The 20173-nt window shown below is 43.5% G+C and overlaps 1 protein-coding gene across 2 annotated transcripts in view; it reads left to right on the top strand.

Annotated features, from left to right (window-relative positions):
* The first annotated feature begins 328 nt into the window (after nucleotides 1-328).
* Nucleotides 329-20173, top strand: part of KIAA1462 (KIAA1462 ortholog) — a 99752-nt gene continuing 79907 nt past the window's right edge. The window contains exon 1 of one of the 2 annotated variants that reach the window (XM_011956334.1): nucleotides 329-456. The gene's annotated coding sequence lies outside the window, so the exon portion shown is untranslated. The remainder of the gene's footprint in view (nucleotides 457-20173) is intronic. The other variant, XM_011956335.1, reaches the window with a different exon arrangement.

Here is a 20173-nt window from a genome sequence, read left to right as displayed (position 1 = left end):
TCTCCTGTCCAAAACCCAGGACCACACAGGCTCAGTACCAAGCTTCTTTTGGGACAGTATTCGACAGGGCATACCAACACGTCTTTTTTTAGAAAAGACCATAAGTGCCTTATCTTACTCCTTTGGAATTTTCCGCAGTTATTTAATCTCTAGTTTAGGAAAAGTTGGTTTGAGGGTTCTTCAAATCTCCTCGAGCCTCTTACATCAGATCTGTGAGCTTGATTCACTTGAGGTGGATGGGTGCTGTGTTTGCCAGCATACCTCATTTCCATCTCTCCTCCCTACTGACTAGAAACCTTGTGGTTAAAATAACACACAGCCTCTATTCAGAGCTCAAACTTAGAGCTGCTATCGGAGGAGGATTTTAGATTTAGGAAATTCTCAGCAGAGCATCCGAGGGGCTTTTGAAAAATTCAATTCTTTAGACGCTCATGAAGAAATCAGGGATTTCCTCAGGTAAATATTTTCTTCCCTTTTCCATTGTTTTGTCGAAAGGATGATTAAGAAAATAGGGCTGGTAATCACTGAAAAACGGCAGCTGCTTTCTAGCTTTTTGCTGGTGAACAGGGCTTGTGACGGTTTCTCTGAAAGGGAAATAAAGTGATAAAACAAGGATCTCCTGGAGGGAGAGCTGCAGAAACAATTCTCTGTGGAGAAAGGGCTGGGTTTTTGAGAAAGAGAGATGCCCTGGCAGAGTCACCGCATCGTATTTGGTTGTATATAGGTTACAAAGGTAGAAAATACAGTCTGTTGGTCTTATTCACTGTCTGGGGCAGTGGCTCTGAGGTTGGTCATGTGACCAGCTCATACAGGAGCAGTTCCCAGAACTATCTTTAGCATCATATGTTCTTATTGAATAAAACTAAACTGCTTCTCCTTCCATGTGGCTGCTCTTCAAGTAATTATGTGCCACTGTTTTTATCTGTTTATATTTCTATCTATCTATCATCTATTACGTATCTATCATCTATCTATATTCTGCTTTAAAATTTTTGTGAAATACAGTTCTATTATCTCATATTTTCGTATTTTTTAAACTCATGACTTTCTAAGTGATACATCATTAGAGACTTGTCTTAAATCTATCGCAAAATGTGTTAACATTTTCTTCCAATACCAGTAACTATGGTCGCCTGAACTAAAAGAACAGTTCATTTGCAGAATGAGTCATTTTTCTGAAAAACCTGCCACCACACCTCCTGGTCTTTCTTTTTTTATTGTGCTGTTTTGTGTTTTTTGGTAAACATCGGTGCCTATGAAAGCTTTCAATATAGCTCATTGTGGCTGGACCAGGTATTTTCTAGTTTGCCAATCTATAACTCTCCTGAGACATTATCATTTTTCCTTCACACTTGCATTTGAAGAAAATTTCCTACCTACTTGATGATAAAGCCAAAGAATCAATCAATCAGTTGTCAGTCAAACATTTATTCACATGCATGCATTATATATGCTCTGCATCAAAATAGTTACCAGGGTTGGGGGAAGGCAGTTTCAAAGAAATAAATATCACCCTTGGTGTTTATCCTGTATCTCCCATCTACATTTATCAAATAGTTACAAAACATTATCAGATAGCACAAAATCAAGTGCCAAATTTCAAACTTCAGATTACAGGTGAGGTTGAAGTGGCCATACAGCTACCATTCAGGAGAGCCCACTGTGCACAGGGAACTAAGTCAACCACTTTGCGATCATCTTATTTCATTCTCTCAATAGCCCTTATTTTACATATGAGGAAAGAGAAACTTACAGAGGGGGCTGAGTGCCCAGTGTCATACTGCTGATGAGTCGTAGACACAATGCTCAAATCTTTAATGCACCCGACCTTTACGAGGCCGAGGCTGGAGAATCATTTGAGGACAGGAGTTCAAGACCATCCTGGGCAACATAGCAAGATCCCATCTCTAAAAAAATTATTTTTAAAAGCAAATGCACCTAAGAAGAAGTGGTCCCTGGGTGGGGTGCCAAAGGGTGTTCAAGTATTCAAAGGGCCAGAAGGAGCAGTGTGCAGATGAGGAACAGGTTGAAAGGGTCCAGGGTGTCTGGAGGACAGTGCAACAGTGCATGCCCTGATCACAGGTAAAAAGGGAAGTACTAAGAAAGAGAGGTGGAGCGGGGTGGGCCCAGAAGGCACCCTGTGAGGAGGGTGGAGCCAGGTTCTGATGAATGCTGCTCTGAGCCATCTGTCTGCTTTGTGCTTCCTTCCTCTCTGCTGGGAAGTTTCTTTTTCTTTTTTTTTTTTTTTTTGAGACAGAGTCTCGCTCTGTCGCCGAGACTGGAGTGCAGTAGCACGATCTTGGCTCACTGCAACCTCCACCTACTAGGTTCAAGCAATTCTCCTCCCTCAGCCTCCCGAGTAGTTGGGATTACAGATGCCCGCCACCACACCGGCTGACTTTTGTATTTTTAGTAGAGACGGGGTTTCACCATGTTGGCCAGACTGGTCTTGAACTCCTGACCTCAGGTGATCTGCTGCCTTCGGCCTCCCAGAGTGCTGGGATTACAGGCGTGAGCCACCGCGCCTGGCCCTGGGAGGCTTTTTGCCTACCTCACTGAGGTTTCATATCATATCCTCCTGCCTCAGGTCTTTGCCCAAATTTCCGCTCATTTGTGAGGCTTTCTTTGACCTTGCTATTCAAAGAGAACCCCATGACCACCTTCATTGACTCTCCTTAAAAATTGTGACAAAATACACATAATATATAGTATACCATTTTAACCATTTGTAAAGTGTACAGAGCAGTGATATTTCATACTGTACATTCACGATGTCATGCAACCATTGCCACTATCTAGTTCTAGAGCATTTCATCACCCAAAAAGGAAACCCTCTGCCCATTAAGCAGTCACGCCCCATTATCCTCTTTCCAAGCTCCACAGAACCCCTGAGCTGCATTTCATCTCTATGGATTTTTTGTTTGTTTGTTTGTTTGTTTGTTTTTGAGATGGAGTCTCACTCTGTCACCCAGGCTGGAGTGCAGTGGCACAATCTTAGCTCATTGCAACCTCTGCCTCCCAGGTTCAAGTGATTCTCCTGCCTCAGCTTCCTGAGTAGCTGGGATTACAGGCACGTACCACCATGCCCGGCTAATTTTTTGTATTTTTAGTAGAGACGGGGTTTCATCATGTTGACCAGGCTGGTCTCGAACTCCTGACTGCAGGTGATCCACCCATCTCAGCCTCCCAGAGTGCTGGGATTACAGGCATGAGCCACCGTGCCCAGCCTGGATATTTCATGTAAATGAAATCATACATTACGTGACTTTTTGTGTCTGGCTTATTTCACTTAGCATAATAATTTTTTTTGTTTGTTTAAATTTAATTTTTCTAAAGAGACAGGATCTCAGTGTGTTGCTGAAGCTGGAGTGCAGTGGCACAATCATAGCTCCCTGCAGTCAGCTTTGAACTCCTAGGCTCAATCAATCTTCCTGTCTCAGGCTCCTAAGTAGCTTGGATGACAGATGCATGCTGTTGTGCCCAGCTAATTTTTTAAAAAATTTTTTGTAGAGACAGTGTCTTGTTTTGTTGCCCAGGCTGGTCTTGAACTCCTGGCTTCAAGTGATCCTTCCACCTCAGCCTCCCAAAGTGCTGGGATTATAGGTGTGAGCCACTGCACCCAGCCCAGCATCATATTCTTAATGTTCGTCCATGAGGTAGCCTGCATCGGTCCTCCATTCTGTTCTATGGCTGAATGATAGTACATTGTGCGTATGTATCACATTTTGTTTATGCTTTATCAGTTCATGGTGATTTGAGTTGTTTCCACTTTTCAGTTATTGTGAATAGTGCTGCCATGAGCATGGGTGGACAAGTTTTCACTTGAACCCATATTTTCAGCTCTATGGGGGCATCTACCTGGGAGTGGAATTGCTGGATCATATGGTGAGTCTATGTTTAACTTTTTGAGGAACTGCCAAACTATTTTCCACAGCAGCTGCACTATTTCACATTCCCACCAGCACTGTAGGAAGGTTCCAATTTCTCCACATTCTTGCCAAAAGTTATTTTCCGGTTATTTTTATGATCGTCATCCTACTGGGTGTGAAGTGTGAGCTCACTGTGGATTTGAATCGCATTTCTCTCATGACTAATGACATAGAGCCTCTTTTCATTTGCTTGTTGGCCATTTGTCCAGTCATTCACTTTGTATTTCCTTTATCTGGCTTTATTTTTCTTTATACATAGCTTTCTGATTTATCACGTCATGTCACGTCACATTTTTACTTATTTAAATGAATAAATGAAATGTTACCTATCTCCTCCTAGGACTACGAAAGCCTCATGAAGACAGGGATTCTGTCTATTATTGTATCTCAGGACTTCAGACTGTGTTCATCACTGTGGGAACTCAGTATGTATTTGCAGAATAATTGAAGAGCAAATTATGGTTATTCCCCAGCCCTGGGCCTAAGGTCTCTCCCATCTTCAGATGGGTCAATGGTGGGACAAGATTGCTTGAGGCCAGGAGTTAGAGACCAGCCTGGGCAACATAGCAAGACCCCACCTCTACAAAAAAAATTTTTTTGAAGAAAATGCACCCAAGAAGAAGTAACCTCTGGGCTGGGTCCTGAAGGGTTGTCAGGCACTCAAATGGCCAGGAAGAGCAGTGTGCAGGTGAGGAACAGGGTGGAAGGTCCAGAGTGAGTGGAGAGCCACAGCTGGTCCAAACATCAGCAGGCCCATACATGAGGGGGTCCACACATCAACCAGTCCATGTATCAGGTCGGGGGGAGAGGCATACATCAGGATGTTCACCCATCAGCTGGTCTATACATCAGGGGTCTATACATCTGCTGGCCCGTACATCAGTTAGTCCGTATCTCAGTGGGTGCATACATCAGCTGGTCAATACATCAGTGGGTGCATACGTCAGCTGGTCCATATATTGGTGAGTCATACATCAGGAGGTTTGCACATCAGTGGTCCATATACCAGGGGTCCATACATCAGCTGCTCCATACATCGGGGGTCCATACATCACCTGGCCCATACATCAGCTTGTTCCTATATCAGAGGGGGCATACATCAGGAGGTTCACACATCAGCTGGTTCATACATCAGTGCATCCATACGTCAACTGACCCATACATCAGCAGGTCCGTACAATCATCTGTCCTATACATCAGGGAGTCCATACATCAGCTAGTCCATATATCGGGGGGCACACATCTGGAGGTTCACACATCAGCTGGTCCATGCATCAGGGGTCCATACATCAACAGGTCTATACACCAGCTGGTCCATACACCAGCTGGTCCACACATCAGCTGGTCTATACATCACCTGGCCCATACATCAGGGAGTCTATACATCACCTGGCCCATACATCAGGGAGTCTGTACATCACCTGGCCCATACATCAGGGAGTCTATACATCACCTGACCCATACATCAGGGAGTCTATACATCACCTGGCCCATACATCAGGGAGTCTATACATCACCTGACCCATACATCAGGGAGTCTGTACATCACCTGGTCCATACATCAGGGAGTCTGTACATCACCTGGTCCATACATCAGGGAGTCTGTACATCACCTGGCCCATACATCAGGGAGTCTGTACATCACCTGGCCCATACATCAGGGAGTCTGTACATCACCTGGCCCATACATCAGGGAGTCTATACATCACCTGGCCCATACATCAGGGAGTCTATACATCACCTGACCCATACATCAGGGAGTCTGTACATCATCTGGTCCATACTTCAGTGAGTGCATACATCCATGGGTTTATACATCAATTGGTCCATATATTGGGGGGTCATGTATCAGGAGCTTCACACATCAGTTGTCCATACATCAGGGGTCCATACATCAGCTGGCCCATATATCAGGGGGTCCATATGTCAGCTGGTCCATACATGGGGGGGTGCACATATCAGCTGGTCCATATATCAACTGGCCCATACATCAACTGGTCTACAGATCAGCTAGTTCATACATCAGAGGGTCCACACATCAGCTGGTCCACACATAAGGTGGTTCATACATCAACAGGTCCATACATCAAGGGGCCCATATATCAAGGAGCCCATATATCAGGGAGTCCATACATCAGGGGGTCTATATCATATTATCTATCCTCCCCACCCCCAGCTGATGCTGCCATGGCATAGTATCCTTCCGCTGTCTACCCACTCCTTGGATTATGGGGACAGAGGCTGGAGCAGCAAAGCAATTATTTGGATAATCAAGGTTTGAGATAGTGAGAGCCAGAACTCAGGAAGCCACAAGGAGAGCAGAGTGACAGGGACAGACAGGAGGGAGACACTGAAGGAAATAAAAAAACAAGATTAGGTGACTGGCTGGTTGAAACAACAGGGGCTTGAGCTGGAGACAGAGGGCCAAAGTTATCAGAGATAACTTCAAGTTTTGAACTTGGAAGTTTGGGGAAATGGTGAAACCATTAACTAGACAGGGACACTGGGAGTAGGAAAAAGAGGTTTGCTTTGTATTTGAGAAGACAACAAGAGACCTGAGTTTACTCCCTCAGGGAGTGGGGGCAAATATGACCCTGCAGCTGACAGTGGGCTAGGACTTAGGAAGACCGGAATGGAGACCCTGGTTAGAAAGTCAAAAGTGAAGGGTCAAGGATATCAATGAAGTTCAGAGAATGGGCAGGGTTTCCAAAACAAAGATGAGAGGATGAGAGAGACAGAGAGAGAGAGAGAGAGATTTGGCAACTAACTTGCCAGTCCACCTTCTCTCTCTGCTCTTTCCCTCCCTGCAGTCTCCTAAACCACCATGAAACTAGTCCTACCCCAACTACCTGCTGTTCATGATGCTCTGAGTGAAAGGTTCTTAATGAACCAAGCCTAGACATGCATTTCAGAGGGTCTGTGATGATGCCCCTGGTACAGGCAGCCTCAGAAATCCACCGTGGTTTCTTTGTCCCCATCAAAGCCAATCAAGGCCAATTCCACTCTGCCAATCGTAGTCTCCCCGCTTGGTGGAGGAGTGTACAGAATGGCCTCAATGCACACAGACAGATTATCAAGATAACCGAGCGTGGGGGCTGGGGAGGGGCAGCCTGATGACGAGGGGAGATGCTGGGTGCCAGGGCATGCAGCGGAGAGCAGCTCTGTGGCCCTCTGTCTCCAGCTTAAGCCCTTGTTGTTTCAATCAGCAAGTTGGGCCAAGGACTCCAAGCTCCGCCTCCTCAAGATTCAGGACAGAGAAAAGTTTACTCTTAAAATGTTCACTGTGGAACATACTTACAAAAACTTGCCGAAAGCATGTGAGAGCTACTTTTTCCCTTTTTTTTTTTTTTTTAATATTGAGCACATAGAAGGGGCCCATACACTTCAGGAGGATTTCCCTTCCATAGATGTGTAGACTGAAATGCGAGTTTACGAAGAAGGCATTTGTTACCCAGACTGGAGAATTCTGACTTAAGGAAGAAGCATGTAGTGGCTGAAATCTCCTCCCACGGACTTAGTGAAAACTGTAGTGAGGGGATGATCACTGCCATCATTTCTTTCTGGCTTTGGACACCACGAGGGTGCTCATATGTGAGAACTAAATGTTGGGATATCTTCAATGAATGAACGATGAACGATGGGATATCTTCTCCTTATAAGCCCCTTACTTTGAGTGTGTACTATGGTTCTGTGCCTGCAGTCTTTCTGGTAAAATTCTCATCACCCCATTGCAAAGTAGTGTTCCCAAACTCAAGGCTATGTGGAAGCCTATCCCTCTCCAATTCTGAGCTTGAATAAAGAGAAACCCTCGGGGAGCCATGTACACTTTCCTGACACCATGACAGCCACCCCTGATAACACTGTCACTCTTTTTTTTTTCCTTAAGATAGAGTTTTGCTCTTGTCACCCAGGTTGGAGTGTAATGGCGTGATCTCAGCTCACTGCAACCTCCACCTCCCAGGTTCAAGTGATTCTCCTGCCTCAGCCTCCCAAGTAGCTGGGAGTACAGGTGTGCACCACCACGCCCAGCTAATTTTGTATTTTTAGTAGAGATGGGGGTTTCACCATGTTGGCCAGGCTGGTCTCAAACTCATGACCTCAAGTGATCCGCCTGCCTTGGCCTCCCAAAGTGCGGGGATTACAGGAGTGAGCCACTGCACCCGGCTGCCATCATTCTTAAGATAGGGCTCCTGAACATATTTCTGGAACATAACCTACTGATTAAAGTATCCTAGACAGAAAAGGGGCATTCCAGGATAGGTGTGCATATTTTATTAGACATCATGGTCATTTTTTTTTAAGTTTTCAGGTCGTTGTTCTTTAGGCAATTGGAAAGGAAATAAGTTTCATCTTCATTCTGAAATGGTGGGGCTTCAGGATTGACTTCCTTGGATGATGTGTTTTCTGATTTCATTCAATCATGTGTTAATTTAGATACCTCGTCATGTGACTTGAAAGGGGTCCCAATTCAGACCCCAAGAGAGGTTCTTGGACGTCATGCAAGGAAGACTTCCGGGCAAGTCCATAGAGTAAAGTGAAAGCAAGTTTATTAAAGAAGTAAAGAAACAAAAGAATGGCTACTTCATAGGCAGAGCAGTGGTGTGGGCTGCTCAACTGATTGTACTCATCGTTACTTCTTGATTATTTGCTAAACAAAGGGTGGATTATTCATGAGTTTTCCAGGAAAGGGCTGGGCAATTTCCAAAACTGAAGTTTCCTCCGCTCGTTAGACCATATAGGACAACTTCTGGACATTGCCATTGCATCTGAAAACCGTCAAGGCGCTGGTGGGAGTGTTTTCTAGCATGCTAATACAGTATAATTAGCATATAATGAACAGCAAGGATGATGAGAGATCACTTTCATCACCATCCTGGTTTTGATGGGTTCTGGCTAGCTTCTTTAACCACATGCTGTTTTATCAGCAAGGTCTTTGTGACCTGTATCATGTGACCTCCTATCTCATCCTGTGACTTAGAATGCCTAACCTACTGGAAAGGCAGCCCAGCAGGTCCCAGCCTTATTTTACCCAACCCCTGTTCAAGATGGAGTCGCTCTGGTTTAAACACCTCTGACAATTAAATGAGTATTTGTGTAAGCCCACTGAAAACTCATCAACAGTCCCATGTGGAAGGATGTGCAAGGCTCTGCCCCAATTCTCTAGTGTTAATAAAGAATCAGGTCTGCCACGGGACAGTAAGTGACAACAGAAGAGAAATGCATAGAAAGCAGTGCTGTGAGGACAGGCATGCAGGGTTGCCTGCACCCAGTCGTGATCTACCTACATTTGAGCTGGCGGCCTTCTTCTTAGCATGCCCAGCCAGGAGGATAATAATTGAGAAATCAAATGGGGAAATGGGCAATTTCCAAGACATTTAAACTCAAAGAGCTACAATGGGCCAGGCATGGTGGCTCACTCCTGTAATCCCAGCACTTCAGGAGGCCGAGGTGGGCAGATCACCTGAGGTCAGGACTTCGAGACCAGCCTGGCCAACATGGTGAAATCCTGTCTCTACTGAAAATTCAAAAATTAGCTGGGCACATTAGCACGCACCTGTAATCCCAGTTACTCAGGAGGCTGAGGCAGGAGAAGCGCTTGAATCCAGGAGGCAGAGGTTGCGGTAAGCCAAGATAGTGCCACTGCACTCCAGCCTGGGTGACAAAGCACTATAACATTCGTCCAAATTAATCTTCTGTGCTACTGTAGGCTTCACAGTGACAAAGTTCTACAGAGACACATCTGCCTTTTTGCGTTGTCCTTTTTTTTTTTTTTTTTTTTAAGAGACAAGGTATTGCTCTGTTGCCCCGTGCAGTCTGCAACTCCTGGGCTCAAGCAATCCTCCTGTCTTAGCCTCCCGAGTAGCAGGGACTACAGGCACACACCATCATGCCCAGATAATTTTTCATAGGTTTTACTTTTTGTAGAGATGGGTTCTCGCTATGTTGCCCAGACTGATCTTGAACTCCTGGTGTCAAGTGATCCTCCCATCTCAACATCCCAAAGTGCTGGGATTACAGGGGTGAGCCAACGCGCCCAGCCTGCATCTCTTTAAAATGATAAATGACGTCTAAAGCGTAATCTATAATCGTGGTTCTATTGCTCTGGAATTGTGAAGGAACAAAAATATTGGTTGGGGTCTTAGTACTGGAAGATATTTTATCCTGAAGGAAGTGCTGTATTCCTGCCTAGATGTGATCACTAGGAAATAAATGCTTGGAAGAGTTAGCAGAGTTACATTAATGCTGAGTCTTAACCAATTCAGAATATAGGATGCAAAATCACCATTTTAGGTCTTCACACATCAATTGTAAAATCAGCTTTTGGTGTTTTACACTTATCAAAAGCAGTCGTGTCAATTAGTGTCAATGCTAATTTCTCATAGCAGATGATAAAAAAATAACATTGGGCATTAGGCTTTGACAAACATTATGTGAATTATTTTGCAATAGCCTTATTTTTCTGATTCTTAATTTTCTGAAACTAATGTGAAAATTATGTTGCATTATTTCAGTACACGCAAACAAAAACTGAGGGTTTGGACTAGGAAATAGGCAGAAAGGGCTGGGTGTGGTGGTTCGCACCTGTAATCCCAGCACTTTGGGAGGCCAAGGTGTGGTGGTTCACACCTGTAATCCCAGCACTTTGGGAGGCCAAGGTTTGGTGGTTCACACCTGTAATCCCAGCACTTTGGGAGGCCAGGGTTTGTGGGTCGTCTGAGGTCAGGAGTTCGAGACCAGGCTGGCCAACATGGTGAAACCCTATCTCTACTAAAAATACAAAAATTAGCCAGGTGTGGTGGCAGGTGCCTGTAATCCCAACTAATCGGGAGGCTGAGGCAGGAGGATCACTTGATCCCAGGAAGCAGAGGTTGCAGTGAGCAAGAGAACAATACTGCATTTCCAAAAAAAGAAAAAAAAAAAGAAGAAGAAAACAGGCAGAGAGAAAGAAGCCCCTTAGGGGTTGAATGTCACAGTTGCAGGGCTGGTGACAGCACAGTCAATCTCTGCCTTTGTCTTCTTATCATCTTTTCAGATATCTGCCATTATAGGATGTTGAAAAATTATTTTCATCTCTCTCAATGCATACCTGTCTCAAAGAAATCATTGCCAACTGGATTTAGCAATACAGGGCAGGACAGCAGTTCAGTGAAGAGGGTGCATTTAGGAATTAAAGTGACCTGGATGTTCCTACAACCTGCCTCTTTCTGGCAAGTAACTCAAGCTCTCAAACTGATTTCCTGATCTGCAAAGTAAAAATAATAAAAGCTCCTAGCCTGCAGGAATGTTGTGACAATTAAGTGAACTAATGTATGCAAAGCTCTTAGCACATTCAATCAATGCTAACTATTATTATCACAGGTAACATGCGAATAACAGAATTGAACTGCCGTTTTTTTCAGCCAACCCCCAACCCTCCGTTCTTCTCCTCTGAGTTTAATCGTAAAACACAGTTCATTAAACAAAACAAAACAAAACAAAACTTTTGACAAGCATATGTTTTTAATTTTAAAATAATTTCAACTTTCATTTTAGATTCAGGGGGTACATGCACAGGTTTGTTACATGGGTATATTGTGGGATGCTGAGGTTTGGGGTGTGGATGGTCCCATCACCCAAGTAGTGAGCATAGTACCCCACAGGTAGCTGTTGAACATTTGCCCTCCTCCCTCCACGCTCTAGTGGTCCCCAGTGTGTCTATTGTTCCTATGTTTATGTCCATGAGCACTCCATGTTTAGCTCCCACTTATAAGTGAGAACATATGGTATTTGGTTTTCTGTTCTGGCATTAATTTGTTTAGGACAATGACCTTCAGCTGCATTCATGCAGTTGCAAAGGACGTGATTTCATTCCTTCTTATGGCTACATAGTATTCCACGGTGTATATGTACCACATTTTCTTTATCAATCCACTGTTGATGGGCACCTAGGTTGATTCCATGTATAAAGTGCAGCTCTAAGAAAGTTACTCTTCTGCTCAAAAACCTGCCACTGAATCAAATCCAAACTCCCTTAACACAGCATGTAAAGCCCCTTGTGAAATTGGTTCACTCTCCCTTCCACCTGCAACAAACTCAGGCCTTACACTCCGCAACCTCTGAAATCATTTTCCTTTTCCTGAATGAGCCACATGCCCCCAGGCCTCTGTAAGTTAACTTCTCAGTTTCCTCTTTCTAATACCCTTTTTCCTCCCTCTCTGCCTGCAGGCTAGTTCCAAAAAGAACTATTCAAACTAGAGTTCATTTCTTTTCATTTCTATGAAATGATAAGAAGGAAGTTCATTTCTATGATACTTCCTTTGTGCCTTTGCCATAGCACTTACCACTCTCCCATTGAATTGCATTTCCTGTGTTATATGGCAAACTTCTTGAAAATTTAAACTAGGTCTTGTTCATTTGAGGGCCTCGTGCAGTACTTTGCAAGCTATTTTGCACATAACCATACAGCAGAAAATGTTGGTTGAATTTAATCGAAAAATTGACTCCCTACATCTGGGCACGGTGGATGCCTGTAATCCCAGCACTTTGGGAGGCCGAGGCGGGTGGATCACCTGAGGTTAGGACTTCAAGACCAGCCTCGCTAACTGGTGAAACCCAGTTTCTACTAAAAATACAAAAAATTAGCCAGGCGTGGTGGTGCATGCCTGTAATCCCAGCTACTCAGGTGGCTGAGGCAGGAGAATCGCTTGAACCCAGGAGGTGGAGGTTGCAGTGAGCCGAGATTACATCATTGCACTCCAGCTTGGGCAACAAGAGCAAAACTCTGTAAAAAAAAAAAAAAAAAAAAGAAAGACGGAAAAAGAAAAATTGACTCCCTAAATGTTTATTATCAGTAGGTTATTACAGTAGCAATAGAGAAAGGGCTTATTTGGGATCAAAAGAACTGGCTGTGAGTGTCTGTGTGTGTGTGTGTTTGTGTGTGTACGTGTACATTTATACAGAAATATACAGGCATTTCCTCATCTACTTTAACATTTGAACAGGTATTTTAACATTTGAACAGGTATTTTCTTATCTATTTTAACATTTATTTTAACATCAATTTTAACATTAACATTTATTTTAACATTTGACATATAACATTTGAAGTTCCTTCTAACTTTAAGTGTATGAATCTGAATTATGTGCCTTTATCTCCTTACATACACCTTTAAATACTACAGGAAAAGAATAACCAGGATTGTTAGATCATATCACAATTCTACTTTCAATTTTTGAGGAACAGCCATACTGTTTTTTGGTAATCCTATTTTTGGGTATATAGCTCAAAGAATTGAAGTCAAGATCTTGAAGTGATAGCTTTGCTCCCATGTTCACTGAAGCACTATTCACAATAGCTAAGATACAGAAACAACCTAAATATCCATCAGGAGATGAATGGGTAAGGAAAACGTGGTCTATGCACACAGTGGAATATTATCCAGCATTAAAAAAGGAGAAAATCTTGCCATATGCAACAATATGAACTGTGAGGATGTTATGCTAAATGAAATAAGTGATATGGTTTGGCTGTGTCCCCACCCAAATCTCGTCTGGAATTGTAGGTCCCATAATTCCCATGTGTCATGGGAGGGACCCAGTGGGAGGTAATTGAATCATGGCGGTGGGTCTTTTCCATGCTGTTCTCATGACAGTGAATAAGTCTCATGAGATCGAATGGTTTTATAAAGGGGAGTTCCCCTGCATATGCCCTCTTGCCTGCTGCCATGTAAGATGTGACTTTGCTCTTCCTTTGCCTTCTGCCATGATTATGAGGCCTCCCCAACCCTGTGGAACTGTGAGTCCATTAAACCTCTTTCATTTATAAATTATCCAGTCTTGGGTATGTGTTTATTAGCAATGTGAGAACAAACTAATACAATAAGCCAGGCACCAGAGGGCAAATACTGTATGATTCTGCTTATATAAGGAATCTAAAATAGACTCATAGAAGCAGAGAGTAGAATGGTGGTTGCCAGGGTTTGGGGTAGAAAGCAGGAGGTATTGTTTAATAGGTATAAATGTTCAGTTTTGCAAGATGAGTAAGTTCTAGAGATCTGCTGTGCAACATTACGCCTAAAAGTTAATATTGTAATGTGCACTTAAAAATTTAAGAGGAGAGGCTGGGTGCAGTGGCTCACACCTGTAATCCCAACACTTTGGGAGGCTGAGGCAGATGAATCATCTGAGGTCAGGAGTTCAAGACCAGGCCGGCCAACATGGTGAAACCCTATCTCTACTAAAAATACAAAAATTAGCTGGACATGGTGGTGGTAAGCACCCACTGCGATCCCAGCTAATCAGGAGACTGAGGCAGGAGAATTGCTTGAACCCAGGAGGCAGAGGTTGCAGTAAGCCAAGATCATGCCACTGCAATCCAGTCTGGGCGACAGAGCAAGAGTTTGTCTCAAAAAAAGAAAAAACTTTAAGAGGGTATGTTAAGATCTTATGTAAATGCTCTGACCATGATAAAATAATAATAAAAATCATAACCAGGATTCTTTCATCTAGAGCCACAGAAAATTGACGAGGTGGGAGGTGAGTTGTGGAGTGGTCTGAAGGGTAGAGTACCAGCTTACCTCTGGCCCTCACTGGCCTTTCTTGGACAAAGCACACACTGGCATCTGCTCATTACTTCAGTCCCACTCCTGAGGTCAGAAGGTTGAAGCTTTCCTGTTCTTCATTGCAACACTGTACATGTATGTTAGAACCTTAGCCACAGTAGACACTATGCAAATGTCTCTTGAGTGAATGAGTGGAAAATCTCCCCTTTCACTGGAACACAATAAAATGAAGATAAGATTTCTTAAGATGTTTCTGACAAGACTTTATGCTTGAAAGACTATGAACCAAAAATAAAATTCCAAGCCCCACAACCATCTCGATGGACCCCTCCTCTCAGCCACAGGCATTCTAAAGTTAGCCTGGGCTAGGCACAGTGGCCTAGGCCTGTCAGTCCAGCACTTTGGGAAGCCGAGGCAGGAGAATTGCTTGAGTCCAGGAGTTTGAGACCAGCCTGAGCAACATAGTGAGACCCTGTCTCTAAAAAAATTAATAATAATAAAATAAATAAATAAGTTAGCCTGAAAAACTAGTTTCATGCCATGATAGGAAGGGCGGGTCAGACATGCCTCATGATACCCTCCTCCCTTTTGGAATTACTGATAAAACAGACTCTTTTTTTGAGACCGAGTATCGCTCTGTCACCCAGGCTGGAGTGCAGTGGCGCGATCCTGGCTCACTGCAACCTCCACCTCCCAGTTTCAAGCAATTCTCCTGCTTCAGCCTCCCGAGTAGCTGAGATTACAGGCGAGCACCACCACACCCAGCTAATTTTTTCGCATTTTTAGTAGAGACAGGGTTTCACCATATTGGCGAGGCTGGTCTCGAACTCCTGACCCTGTGATCCACCTGCCTTGGCCTCCCAAAGTGCTGGGATTACAGGCGTGAGCCACCACACCCAGGCAGAACAGAGTCTTTAAGTCTGATAAGAAACATTTATAAACATTTATAATCTATTCTCTCTGAAGCTTGCTACCTGAAGCCTTTCTCTGCGTGATAAAACCTTGATCTCCACAACTCGTTAACCCAGACATTCCTTTTAATTGATAATAACTCTTTCAACCAATCACCAGTTAGAAAAATCTTTGAATCTGCCTATGACTTGGAAGCCCCCACTTCCAGTTACCTCACTTTTCTGGCTGAACCAATGCACATCTTACATGTGTTGACTGACGTCTCATGTCTCCCTAATAGGCATAAAACCAAGCTGCACCCTGACTACTTTGGGCACATATTTTCAGGATCTCCTGAGGGCTGTGTCAGGGGCCATTAGTCACTCATATAAGTCCTAATTACTCTCCCTAAATCCAATCAAGTCATTATGCCTCAGGCTTTGTTTAAGAATAAAGTAGAATAGGCCTTGGTGGGCCTTACACCTGTAATCCCAGCACCATGGGAGGCCGAGGTGGGCGGATCACCTGAGATCAGGAGTTTGAGGCCAGCATTGCCAACATGGTGAAACCCCGTCTCCACTACAAACACCAAAAAATTAGCTGGGCATGGTGGTGGGCGCCTGTAATACCAGCTACTTGGGAGGCAGAGGCAGGAGAATTGCTTGAACCTGGGAGGCGGAGGTTGCAGTGAACCAAGATCGTGCCACTGCACTCCAGCCTGGGTGACAGAGCGAGATCTGTCTCAAACAACAACTGCAACAAAAACCCCAAACAAAACAAGAACAACAAAAATAATAAATCAGAATAAACAAATCATTTCAAATATTTTAGAATTTGACTCATTGTTAACAAAACAAAGTCATAATTTCCACCAAGAATTATCAACTTTTCTCTTTTTTATTTATTTATTTTTTTTTTGAGGCGGAGTCTCGCTCTGTCAACCGGACTGGAGTGCAGTGGCCTGATCTCAGCTCACTGCAAGCTCCGCCTCCCGGGTTTACGCCATTCTCCTGCCTCAGCCTCCCGAGTAGCTGGGACTACAGACGCCCGCCACCTCGCCCGGCTAGTTTTTGTATTTTTAGTAGAGACGGGGTTTCACCGTGTTAGCCAGGATGGTCTCGATCTCCTGACCTCGTGATCCGCCCGTCTCGGCCTCCCAAAGTGCTGGGATTACAGGCTTGAGCCACCGCGCCCGGCCTCAACTTTTCTCTATGTTATAAAGTTTCGGTGCCGCAAAATAAATAGCACTTGAATATAAAATTTTCTTTTTAATTCTCAGCAAGGCAAGCTACTTCTATAGAAGGGTGCGCCCTTACAGATGGAGCAATGGTGAGCGCACATTTGGACACTGGAGGGGAAGGGGTTCTTATCCCCGAGCACGTGGCCCCTGCTGCTGTGTCGTTCCCCTATTGGCTACGGTCAGATCGCGCAGGCTAAACTAATTCCAATTGGCTAATTTAAGGAGAGTTATGGGGTGAATGGTTTGGCAGGAAAAATGGTTATGCAGGGTGGAGAATGAGTCAGGGCAGAGCAGGTAGCAGGTAATCCGAACGAGTTAGGGTGGAGCGGGTAATCGGAATGAGTCTGGGTGGAGCAGATAATTGAAAAAGGTTGCTTTATGAGGAAGTTAAGTTTAAAAGTAGAAGGCAAAGAATTGAACGTACTGATATATTGATTCTTTGAAAAGACATTTAGAACTCATATCTAACATCTATTTTAGTATAAATTCAGATTTTTTTCATTGTATATGGCATTTGGCATATAGATTATTTGTAGATCCTATCATTATTTAAAATTATATTATATATATTCATATGTTTATTATACCCCTTCCCATTAAATATAATCTCCATGAGGACAGGATTTATTTTTTTCATCTTATTATTCATTGCTGTTTCCCTAGCACAGTGCCTGGAACATAGTAAGTGCTTAATAAACACTTACGAAAGAGAAGTGTTATTTATATCAAGAATTTGGTACTAAATAAAGTCTATTAGAAAGAGAAAATTATTTAACTAGGGAAGAAACTCATTCTAAAGAAAACAAAGCCTGAGGCGTAATGACTTGATTGGATTTAGGGAGGGTAATTAGGACTATCATGAGTTTTACCCCTGATTCTTTAGGAATGAGACAGAAAATGAGAATTTAGGAATAAATCCCCTAAAGGCTTTGGAAATAATTAACTGAGATCTTTCTTTCTTTTTTTTTTTTTTTTTTGAGACAGAGTCTCGCTCTGTCGCCCAGGCTGGAGTTCAGTGGCGCAATCTCGGCTTACTACAAGCTCCGCCTCCCGGGTTCACGCCATTCTCCTGCCTCAGCCTCTGGAGTAGCTGGGACTACAGGCGCCCACCACCACACCCAGCTAATTTTTTGTATTTTTAGTAGAGACAGGGTTCACCGTGTTAGCCAGGATGGAGATCTTTCTTTTACAATGATGTTTTATGTTTCAAAGATGAGGTGTAAGATGAGTTGGGATTAGGTTTATGTTTCATTATCCCCATTTTAAAATAATTTTCTTTAAAAAAAAGAAAGAATTAGAAAGATTCACAGTGTTGAGAAAGTCTATGGAAAAAATAATAGAAAAATTCTGGGTGAAGGATGAACTACAAATCTCAAAAGATAATGCAGCTATCTAAGTAATAGATACCTAAATAATTGGTAGCAAGTATAAGGAGCTCAGAGGTTATCAGATAAACCAAGTGAAGGAAACTGAAAAAACCAAGGCAAGTACATTGCTAAGAAAAGAACCACAGATGTGATTCAGCTTGCAACATGAGCTCCAAAGGTTTTAAAAACATCAGGAAGTTTTTGGGGGACGATATAGTAAGTGGAGCAAACAAAGGAGAAGTGGGTGGAATTTTAAGGTTGAAGATTTCATGATAATAAGTTATTGGACAGTAAGAACTTCGGAATGGCACTCAAAAAGAATATGAGTCATCCCAGAGCTTAAAGAGATTTTTTAGGAAGATGTGAAAGTGTTAGGGATTGGAGGACACTTGTCATGTTGAAAATCTTAGAAATAAACTGGAGTTCATTCATTCTTTCATTTTGCATTTATTGAGCACAATCCAGGAACTGAGGACACAAAAGCGAATGAATCAGGCCAAACGCAATCCCAGCTTTCTTGTAGTTTACAGATGAATAAATGAGTTCATCTCATTGATGCGTATGTATATTCAAGTAGGTGTTTGTGGAGAAGAAATGCAGGGGGAAGAGTGACTAACAAAGAAACCAGATCTAGATGTGGTGGGGATGGGGTGGGGATTCAGGGGGCCTTCCAAGGAGCACACTTGAGCTGAGATCTGAGAGTACCTAGGAACCAGCTGGGGGAGAAAAGGGGGTAGCATGGAAGAAACCTTCTAGATAGAAGTCTTGCGGAGGAAGGATCACGGCACCTTCAGGAAGCAGAAGGAAGATCAGTCTAGCTAGAGAACAAAGAGTCAGGATAAGTCATATACACTGAGGCAGGCACTGTGGGCAAAGCTACTTTAGGCAGACCAGTAGTTATTTCTCCCAAGAGCAATAGGACATCACAAGGTGCTATTACGGAGGGACTGAGATGTGACCAGCAGCTGGTCTCTCCAGATGACCAAAACTCACCCATTTGTGCACCAATACCGTCCATATTTTACCACTTTTGATGGCCAGAAGTCTGGATTCGGGTTGCTCTTTTCCCTCTATCCCTTCCTGGAGCATCTGTTGTTGAACTCTTAACATTTCCTTGACGACTTTGAGGTAAAGGCTGCTTGTCCTTGGGCTCAGGAATCCCAGGCAGTTTTTCTCCTTTGAGTCTTGTTCCCTTTTCAAACTTTTTCATTTCTTGGGCAGGGGTGCTGCCATTGTACCTGCATCTGCATCTCTTTTCTTTCTTTCTTTCTTTTTTTTTTTTTGACGGAGTTTCCATCTGTTGCCCATGCTGGAGTGCAGTGGGGCGATCTCGGCTCAACCTCCACCTCCTGGGTTCAGGCAATTCTCCTGTCTTAGCCTCTTGAGTAGCTGGGACTACAGGCACCACTACACCCAGCTGATTTTGTATTTTTAGTGGAGGTGGGATTTCACCATGTTGGTCAGGCTAGTCTCGAACTCCTGACTCAGGTGATCTGCCCGCCTCAACCTCTCAAAGTGCTGGGATTATAGGCATGAGCCACCGCACCTGGCCCTGCGTCTCTTTTCTAATTGGACGCATCTGATATGTTGTAGGATGAAAAATAGAGAACTCAGCAAATTGGATTCCTTTGAGCTTTAGGGTGTGGGCTTTATGGTGCCTTGGGGGCCTTTGACATTTCCTCCTTTGTCCCCCTAATACCCCAGACTGTAGGGGGCTTAGAGTAAGCACCAACTGGTATCTGTGCTGCTCCATAAGGTGGTCACTAGCCACATGTGACTATTTAATTTTAATTATTTAAAATTAAATAAAGTTAAAATTCAGTCCTTAGTTATGCTAGCTGCATGTGGCCAGTGCCCACCATATTAGACAGTGAAGATTTGGTTTGAGCATTTCTATTACTGTAGGAAGTGCCATGGCCAGTAGTCTTAGAGTACTGTGGATAGGATGGTCTACATTATTGTCATTGATGCTGTTGAGCATCACTTGACAGCAACTCCAGGCATGCTCCAAATACAGAACTGGATGTGGCCTTTCTCATTCTGCTAAGCTTACAAAAATACATCCTGTAACTTATTCCTTTCAGAATTGTTATAATTACTGTAATGCTATTGAAGAAATGCTCAGAGATCTATTTCCAGCAGAGAAATGGACTCAAAGCTAATTAAAATTCTACATTTGCTCACTGGAAAATCTGAGCTCTTGCT

Source organism: Colobus angolensis, unplaced genomic scaffold (genome assembly GCF_000951035.1).
Source record: "Colobus angolensis palliatus isolate OR3802 unplaced genomic scaffold, Cang.pa_1.0 Scaffold414, whole genome shotgun sequence".
NCBI classification, from domain to species: domain Eukaryota; kingdom Metazoa; phylum Chordata; class Mammalia; order Primates; family Cercopithecidae; genus Colobus; species Colobus angolensis.
The sequence above is the reverse complement of the archived record's forward strand: the minus strand, read 5'-3'. Positions and strand labels throughout refer to the sequence as shown.